Genomic DNA, 9386 nt, shown 5'->3' on the forward strand with positions numbered 1-9386 from the left:
TATGGACATTTTAACAATATTAATTCTTCCAATCCATGAATATATATATTTTTTTAATTTGGGTCTTCAATTTTTTTCATCAATGTCTTACAGTTTTCAGAGTACAGGTCTTTAACCTTCTTGGTTAGTTAACTTTATTCCTAGGTATTTTGTATTCACAGAAGTCTTTCATTGTATACTTCCCTGCATCGTTGAAATTCTAGATTTCAAAATTCATTTCAATCAGCTTCTCATGTTTTGTATCTATCTGAACCTGACAAGCTGAAAATGTATCTCTAAAAAGATATACTTTTCCATTATTATTTTTTACAAAGGTTTTTATTGTTCTATTTCACTCTAGACAGATTTCACTCAGAGGAAAAGATAATAATGACTGATGTGTCAAGGGAAGGTTTGTTTAGATGTGCATTAAGGATACAACTTGATGTTTTCATAATATACTGTGTACAGTAGATCTAGCCCAATTCTTGCTTTTAGCAGATGCCTAGTTCTAAAAGGGAGCATTAGTTTTGTCTGTGGGAAGTTAAGTACTTGATAATTGATTATCTGCAAGTACATTCTGCCTTTTACAAATGATCACTTTGTGATTATTTATTCTTCAATTCACTTTAGCCCAGGAGAATTTACACCCAGTTGAAGCATGGTGATACACTAACACCATATGCCGTGATATGTCTAAAGTTAGGGACTGTGTAGTTTTCCCTGGTCTGACTCAGGGGCTTGTGCTGGGCAGTGGTATCTGTTGCTCCCAGCTCAACTGGGCTGGCTCCATCCCCTGGCGTCGTGGTTGGCACGTGACCTGGGCCTCACAAATGAAAGTCCTACTCTATCCCTTGCCTACAGTGACGGGTTCAGGATCATGTGTCTTATCCTGTCCAGGCCAGTGATAATTTGGGAAAGGGAAGTTATTTTGGCACTGCTATGTTGGTAGGATGTAAACCCAGAGCTATCTGGCCATCGTTGCCATCATAGCTTCTTCATTCTCATAGGAAGACATAAAGACAATTTGCTAAAAAGGTAGTAAAGGTGAGTAGTATTGGTCTTATTAGTAATCAAAGCAATGGAAATTAAAACAACGATTAGGCATGATTTACTTTTTGAATTGGAGGGTGATTCATTGACTAATTAGATGATAAATCAAAGTGTAAGAAGGGATGCTGTAAATGCTAAAGGTTGTAGGGGTAGAAATTTCTGTGATTTTTTTAGAAGCAATTTGAATGTGTATCAATATGAAGCCACTTAATATCTAAAGGTAGGAAAATGGTAAGTAAATTATAGCAGATATACTTGGGGTATTTTAAGGTCAAGTGAATCAAGCAGAGTACAAAATTGTAGGTTCATAGTCTTTTAACACCATCTATAATATAATTATAATTGATTTGTTATATATAATATGTTTTGTCTCTATGATATTTCCCTTTAAAATATGTATATTAACCAATCATTATTGAGCACTTTTAATATCTTTCCCCCTCTGCTCCAAGTACTATTGTATTCTCTCAGCTGGTAAGACCTAGTGAAGTCTCTTAGGCCAAATGCCACTAGCCTCACCTCTTCCACACTGAGTGTATCATGCAGCGGGTGCTATTGATTCTTCTAGGGTTTCTCTTCATATACTTTGTACTTCGTGAATAGTTTTGCCTCAAAACGGTTGACACAATGCATGCAAGTAGTAGTGGAATAACCATTTCCAAGCATCAGATGTTAAAACTCAACATTACTGGAAGTTTGAGGAGTCTTCAAGGAAATGGCAGAGGAAATAAAAAAATAAATAAAGTAAATAAAGAGGATCAGGAGATTAGCGATTGGTGGAAATCCTTCAACTTTCTGAAAACGTATGAACATCACTGCCAATCAGCAAACTTTTTCAGGACAGAATTCCTCTTTTTCTTTGTGGGAAAACAATTCTTTCTTACTACAAAATTTACAACACATAAGAAAAACATAATAAAAACTCTACATAATACATACATAATACTCAACATAATAAAAACTCTTTCTGCCTATGTAATTTGTAAGTCTCAGTGCAAAATAAAAATGTGGAGCCTTTGTTTAAAAGGCAGGGGAAAAATGAATAAAAAGCAAGGGGAAAAATGCTGTTAAAGGTACACATAAAGCTTTTCCCTTTTTGCTGGAGTCTCTGTCTCAGCCTGATTATCAATGTTTTTTTCTTTGTTATTTAATGTCATTCTAAGTAAAGAAAAATTTGAAATTTCCCATTTATTTTTATATGATGCAATGCCAATTTTAAATGAAAATATCAGAACACAATATAAAAATGAAAGGGAAATGTTCTGCCTCCAGGGATCCAGTAGAGAAATATAAGCCCTAATCAGGCAGGGTGGAAGAAGTAAGAGAGGATCCCCCCACCCCAGGCAGGAGCAGGACATGCTTTTGGGGTGAGTGCAGACCCTCACAACTGTCCAAGGGCATGGGTGCTCATGTGCATGGGCCTGATGGTTACCAACTTCTGCTCCTGCCAATACTGAACCCAGGCAAGGAGCCTCAGCATTGGGGCACCGGGGGAGATCTAGGTAAGTCCACAGTAGATGGCTGATCCCCAAGGTTCTTTAAACCTCAGGGCCAGATATGCTGACAATCTGGATGGGAAAAGGGAAGAGGCATGCCTCTGCCCAGACGCAGCCTCTTGGCTGGCTGCCCAGCAGATGTGTGTGGTGCTTTCAGCCCAGGCTGGGTGCTGACCACCACTCATCCCTTTCCTCTGCTTACACCCATGCTTCCGCCAGCAGTGGAAGATGGAAGCTGTCATGGGGCAAAGGAGAGGGAGAATGGCTTGTGTGCCGTGCCTAGGAGTAGAGAAGCAAGCCACTGAGAGCCCATGCATCCTGTGGGGAGATGGGAGGAGGCGGGATCTCACCAAGCTGAGGCTCCAAGATCCTGGTGCATGCTCCATCGTCCCATTGGACTTCACTCACAAAATTCAAATCCAAACATAACATTATTAAGAATTTCAGGACAGTGACCACAGAGCACAAAACCCCAGTACGGGGCCCTTCTGAGCACCTGGCCCCATGTGACTGCCCTGGTCTCACCTCATAGCCCTATATGAAGGACACACCTAGACTTGCTGTCATCTCCCAGTTTCAGGATATGTGACTCCAGTCTAGGTCACATTTCTTTCTCTGTGTGTGCTTATTGAGCTTAAGATTATGTAACTGAATTCAGTGCTTATTTAAAAAAAAATTACCCAAATAAAACCACTGGACACTAATTAATCCCTTAGTGTGACAAGACTGGTGTGAACCTTACTTATTTTCTTACATGAGGGTTCTGTCTCCCCAGATGATTTGTGAAAACCCTAGAGGGCAGAGACCCTGTTTGCACCTCTTGAATCCCTTTGCCCACCATCATCACCCCCTCATTGCCTAACATGCAACTTGAGTCTTCTATTTATGATGGTGATAACTTGGCGTGTTAAGTTTGCTCTCTCCAAATGAAGTAATTACCTTGTTTAGAAAATAAACACGTGCCTAGTCCTAGGTACTGTTCTATAAGTGTTTGCAAATTCATTAAGAAAGCATATTGAATCATCTGATCTTAAAGCTGGAAGGAAGAAGGCGTTCACCAGTGGGCTTGCACTCCTGGTCTAAAGTCACACAGCTCATTACTGACAAACCTGGGACTAGAAACCACGTCACCAATTTTTCAGTTCAAATGCTTTTTGTAATACATGGTACTCCTGCTAAAATTTTAATTAGCAACATACATTTTTTAAATGTTTGTTTTATTTTTGAGAGAGAGAGAGAGCACAAGTGATCACAAACCATGAAATCATGACTTAAGCCGAAGTCAGAGGCTCAACCCATGGAGCCACCCAGGTGCCCCATAAGCAACATATTTGAATACCGATGGGGTGCCTGGGTGGCTCCATTGGTTAAGCCTCTGATCTTAACCAATGACCGGTTCAGGTCATGATCTCACAGTTCGTGAGTTTGAGCCCCACGTCGGACTCTGTGCTGACACCTCGGAGCCTGGAGCCTGCTTTGGAATCTGGGTCTCCCTCTGTTTCCCTTCCCCTCCCTCACTCATTCTCTCTCTCTCTCTCTCTGAAAAATAAATAAACATTAAAAAAATTTGAATACTGGGAGCCCACTGCATTACACACAATGGAGAGATGGCTTGTATCTGACAATAAGAACAAATTGTGAGAATTGTGAGAATAATTCTCATTCTCAACTTGAGAAGAATGATGAGAAAAAAGGAACAGCTTATTCACATGATTTAAAAAATTCTACTGTTTGTATTTTCCTGTTAGGTCTCTATTGCCTCCAAGTAGTTGATTTATTCTCTACCACCATCTTTGTGGTGGAGAAATGGAAAATACAAACTCCAGACCAGCTCCCCAATCATTCTGCACTTGGCTCACAGCCTTTCTTCACTGTACACAGCACCAATATTAACCTTAATCTGCTGTTCCTCAAAAGACACATCAGTTGATTTCCTGCAGTTATTCAGTGCATTTAACTCAACACATTTTTGCTGAAAGTCTATGCTGTGTTAGAGAACTGCAGAGGTTATAAAGGTAATTAAATAAACAATAAAACAAACCGATCCTATCTTCAAGGAGCTCAGAAACAAGGAAGGGAGACACCAGTTTTCTTTGCTATTTTGTTTAATCCAAGTCGCTGCTACCTGTTATTATGACTAATCAAAAGTTGAGGTGTATTAGAAAAAACAAACACCAGATGGGGAAGCTGGAGGCCTTGAATCTAGTTCTTACTCAGCTTTTAATTAGCTGTGTGACTTTGGGCAGGTCACTTAATCACACTGGATCTCCATTTTTGTTGTTTCATCTATAAAATGAGAGGTTTAGATGGGAAATAATTTCAAAGCTCCGTTCGAAGTCTAAAATCCCAATTTATGATTACAATATATTTATGTGAACTAGCAATCACGTAATTTATTCCAGATTATGCCAAAATTAACTTATAATTAACTGATGTTACCCTCACTTTAATTCAGAGTACTGAATAAAACTGAAGTTACAAATTGAAATCAAAATGAAACAAAGCTTTTTAGTGTTGGTGATGTTGGCAAAGAAGGCAGTAGTGAAGGTTTAAATGGCTATATTCTTTTTGTTTAGCTTTTGCCTAATTCAGAGTTGCTGGTGGGAAAGCCCTACTGTGTCTTGTCTTTTTATTTTAAGGTTCAAAGCGTGCGTGCGTACACACACACACACACACACACACATCTTATTGAAGTGCAAAGGAAGGTGAAAGAAGGTATTTTGGCTCAGGGCTTACAATTCACCTATTCTTTGCGCCAAAGGGGGGTTTCCTCTTTCAGCTGTGGTTAGTCTTGATTTCTGTGTGAAGCATTGGGCAGACTGGTACATACGCATATACAACTTTGCCACAGATCATGCCCAGAAGTCCTGACAGTTAAAAACTGTACATTGGTGGTCCTGACCCTTAAGACCCTAGTTTGACAGGGTGCAGTATAGAACTCACATTCTTGTAAGTGTCCTCAAGGTTGGCTTTTTTTTTTCTTAACATTTCAGCATATCTTTGCTTTCCTTTGATTCTTCTGAGGTTTAAGGGTGGTCACTGGCAGAATTACACAAATAGAGTGTTCACAGCTCAGCAGCCCTTGGATCCACATTTGGAGTTCTACGTGGGTGGCATAGGAATAAATGCCAATAAGAATCCAGGACAGATCTTTTAACAGAAATTAAATCACTCAGGATACAGCTCTGAAAGCTTCCACTAAAAGGCCTGCAACACTTAAAAATTATAACAGTAGAAAAAAAGCCAAATTAAAAATTGCTAATAGTGTGAATTTACTGACCTTTTACAAATATCTCTTTTCATATGTCTACCAATTAGTAGTTTTAATAGTTTTAAAATTAAGAGGCCAGGTAGCCTTTAGAATTGAGTTTAGCTTCACATTAGATTCTTAAAAATTGAAGCTAGCAACAAAATTTCTTTATGTTTCTACTCTGGCAAAAAAATAGGGTTATGGAAACAGATTGGAAGACGAGGAAAATATCTCCTAAAGTATAGCCTATTTTTCTACGTTTATATCTCCTATAGGATGTCATCAGTTATTCTGATGCAATCAAAATCAATTTCACTGAATTCAATATTAACTAATTATACTTCCAAAATTCTAATAACTGTAATATCAATGATATGTGCTCATCTTTCTTTTTTAAGATTAATGATCTTATTACTATTAATGACTAGCATGCTCAAGATTTTTGCTCAAAAATTACTATGATTGAGCAATTCATATTGCATATATGTAAAAGTATAGACATATTTTTTTTTCCAGAACACAATCTCAATTTTAGCTTTTAGGGTAGCAGCTATTTCAGGTTCTGGTTTTGTTTGTTTAGAGGCGGGACCAATATCTGAATACACAGTGAAATAATTAACTTTCATTATTTTCCTTTAACTATTGAACATTAGAAGTAACCTAGGTTAAGAACTGTCCCTGTAATTCCTTCCTGCCTGGTTGTGGGCCACCCATGCTGAGCAGCCGCAGAGCCTGATTTTTGCATCAGAGCAATATTTTCCTCCAGTAGTCACTATACTGTGCTAGGACTGGCATTAAATAATGGCCTCAGACAAGGCTTTCCTGGGACACAGTTATATGTTCTTCCCTGCCTCATTGCCAGGGCGGTTATTCTCAGGGAAAAGGTATTTCCAAAGAAGATTATGAAAGACTGCTGGCTGCCAAGCGAGGAATTTTGAAAAGAGCTGTGGGGTTGGAAGAAATGATTGTGATTGCATATGTTCCCTGGGATTTCACAGAGAGCAAAGCTTGTAAAAGGAGAAGACTACTGCTTCTACCAACCTGAAAAGCAAAGAGGCCTGCCCCTGTGGAGTTGTAAAATAGAGATACAGGATTGGAAGCAGCATTCCCCTCTACCGTTATGGAAGGGCTAGTGCCTTTATTCTGTAATATAACAACAGTTACCAGAAGGTAACTGACATTTAATTTGAGCCAGTTGACTCTATTGAGTCTGTTAGAGTTGCAGAGGAGGAAAGTCTATCCACCAAATTGTTGCCGATTTCATCCAGCTTTGGCTTCTTATAAGACTTTCATGAAGATGAATGGGCAGGAGGAAATCAAACCCCAGGTAACATTTCTTGAATGCTTTCCTTGGGAGGATTGTTCCTATGGTCTCCTGTTGACCCTTATACTCTTCCTAAGAGCCACATAGGCTCTTGGTAGATGTGGAATCTGAAAAACTCAAGTGAATTACTTAGTTATTGTTTATAAGCAAGTGGGAGCAAAGAATAAAGACCAAGACTCTTGAATCCAAACTGTGTGGTCTCTATGCCAAAAATCTCAGGCTGCAAGGGTTCTGGTCAGCAATACTGTTTTTTCCTCACAGCTGCAGAAAAATTGGGTCGTGAGTTCTATACTTTTGGTGACTATTGTAGTTATTGATGCTGTGTAACAAACTATCCCAAAACTAGTGGCTTAAAACACCGACATATTTTATAATAGTCATCTTTTTTATGGGATAGCAATTTAAGAAGGGCTCAGCTGGGTAGTTCTGGCTCAGAATTGCTCATCTGATTGTTGTCAGACAGTAGTTGGAGCTGGAATAGCAGATGGCCAGAACATCTGAAACCTAGCCAGTCATCTCTCTCTTTATATCGTATCTGAGGCCTCTCCCCATGGACTCTCTGTGTAGCTTTAGTTTGGGCTTTCTCACAACATGGCAGCCTCAGAGTAGGACTTCTTAACATGGGATCTCAGGGCTCTAGCACAAGTGCTTCAGCAAACTGGGTGGAATTATATCTGCGATTGAGAGTGAAGAGATAAGCAGCTATGCATATGCAGATATGCAGGCTTCTGTGATTGGAACTCTCCTTCTTGGACCCAAATTTTTTTTTCATTTTTTAAAATTTTTATTTAATTCATTTTTTAAATTTACATCCAAGTTAGTTAGCATATAGTACAACAATGATTTCAGGAGTAGATTCCCTGATGCCCCTTACCCATTTAGCCCATCCCCCCTTCCACAACCCCTCCAGTAACTCTTTGTTTGTTCTCCATATTTGAGTCTCTTATGTTTTTGTCCCCCTCCATGCTTTTATATTATTTTTGCTTTCCTTCCCTTATGTTCATCTGTTTTGTATCTTAAAGTCCTCATATGAGTGAAGTCATATGATATTTGTCTTTCTTCGACTGACTAACTTTGCTTAGCATAATACCCTCTAGTTCCATCCATGTAGTTACAGATGTCAAGATTTCATTCTTCTTGATTGCTGAGTAATACTCCATTGTATGTATGTGTATATATATATATATATATATATATACACATATATATATATATATACACATATATATATATATGTATATGTATATATATACACATATATATATATGTATATGTATATATATACCACATCTTCTTTATCCATTCATCCATCGATGGACATTTGGGCTCTTTCCATAATTTGGCTATTGTTGATAGTGCTGCTACAAATTGGACCCCAGTTTTTAAGACATTATGTGTTCCTACAGAATATGCTATATGGTAGAGTTCTTCCTTGAACTACTAGGGCATTAGTGAAAAAATCAAATGTGTGCATTCATGTAGCAAAAAGTGATACCTAAGTCTGTGTTTGGCAAAAGAAAGACAAAATGAGAAAAGGCCAAAATTTGGTGGACTCATCCTATAGAAACCACACTCTGTAACTCAAATAAAGCAATAGCTGGTGAAGGTGATGCGCCATGTCTATATTATTATGACATCCTTAAATGGCTTTGTATATTGAAATAAATCCAGACAGAAGCATGGAGCCTGTGCATAAACTTCTGGAAAGTAAAGTATATGGCATAATCAAGGGACAGAGTTTGATCTTAACAAGCCTTATTTATCTGGAAAATATCCATATTAATTAGGGTAAAGGCTAAGTGATTCTCATAAAGAGATTTGAAAATGCCATGGTTCAAATGAGATAGAATGTTCTATTTCCTTTATATATCAGTCCAGAATTAATTGGCAACTTAGGGTATGTAGGTGGTTCTGTTTCATGAAGCAATTCAGGGACTCAGGGTTCCTTCTCTCTTGTTGTTATGCCATCCTTTAGGTGTTGTTATCTTCAAACTTGGCTCATTAGCTTTATGCTGTGCACTTGAGCCTGGACAAGGGGAAGGAGTGATAAATTAGATAGAAAAGAATTCACACATTACTTTTGTTCACACGCCACCAGGTGGCATTTAGTCCTATGCCTTTGCCTAGACACAAGGAAGACTGGACAATATGATGTCAGCTTGGCAGCCATGTGTTCAGTTAAAATGTGAGCTTTCTGTCTTGAGAAGGGAATAGTAAGGATAGTAACAGGGGGCAGTGAACAGTCTTTGCCACAAAATTCTCATGGAATTATAGAGCCTGCATG

Source organism: Panthera leo, chromosome A2, assembly GCF_018350215.1.
Source record: "Panthera leo isolate Ple1 chromosome A2, P.leo_Ple1_pat1.1, whole genome shotgun sequence".
NCBI lineage: Eukaryota > Metazoa > Chordata > Mammalia > Carnivora > Felidae > Panthera > Panthera leo.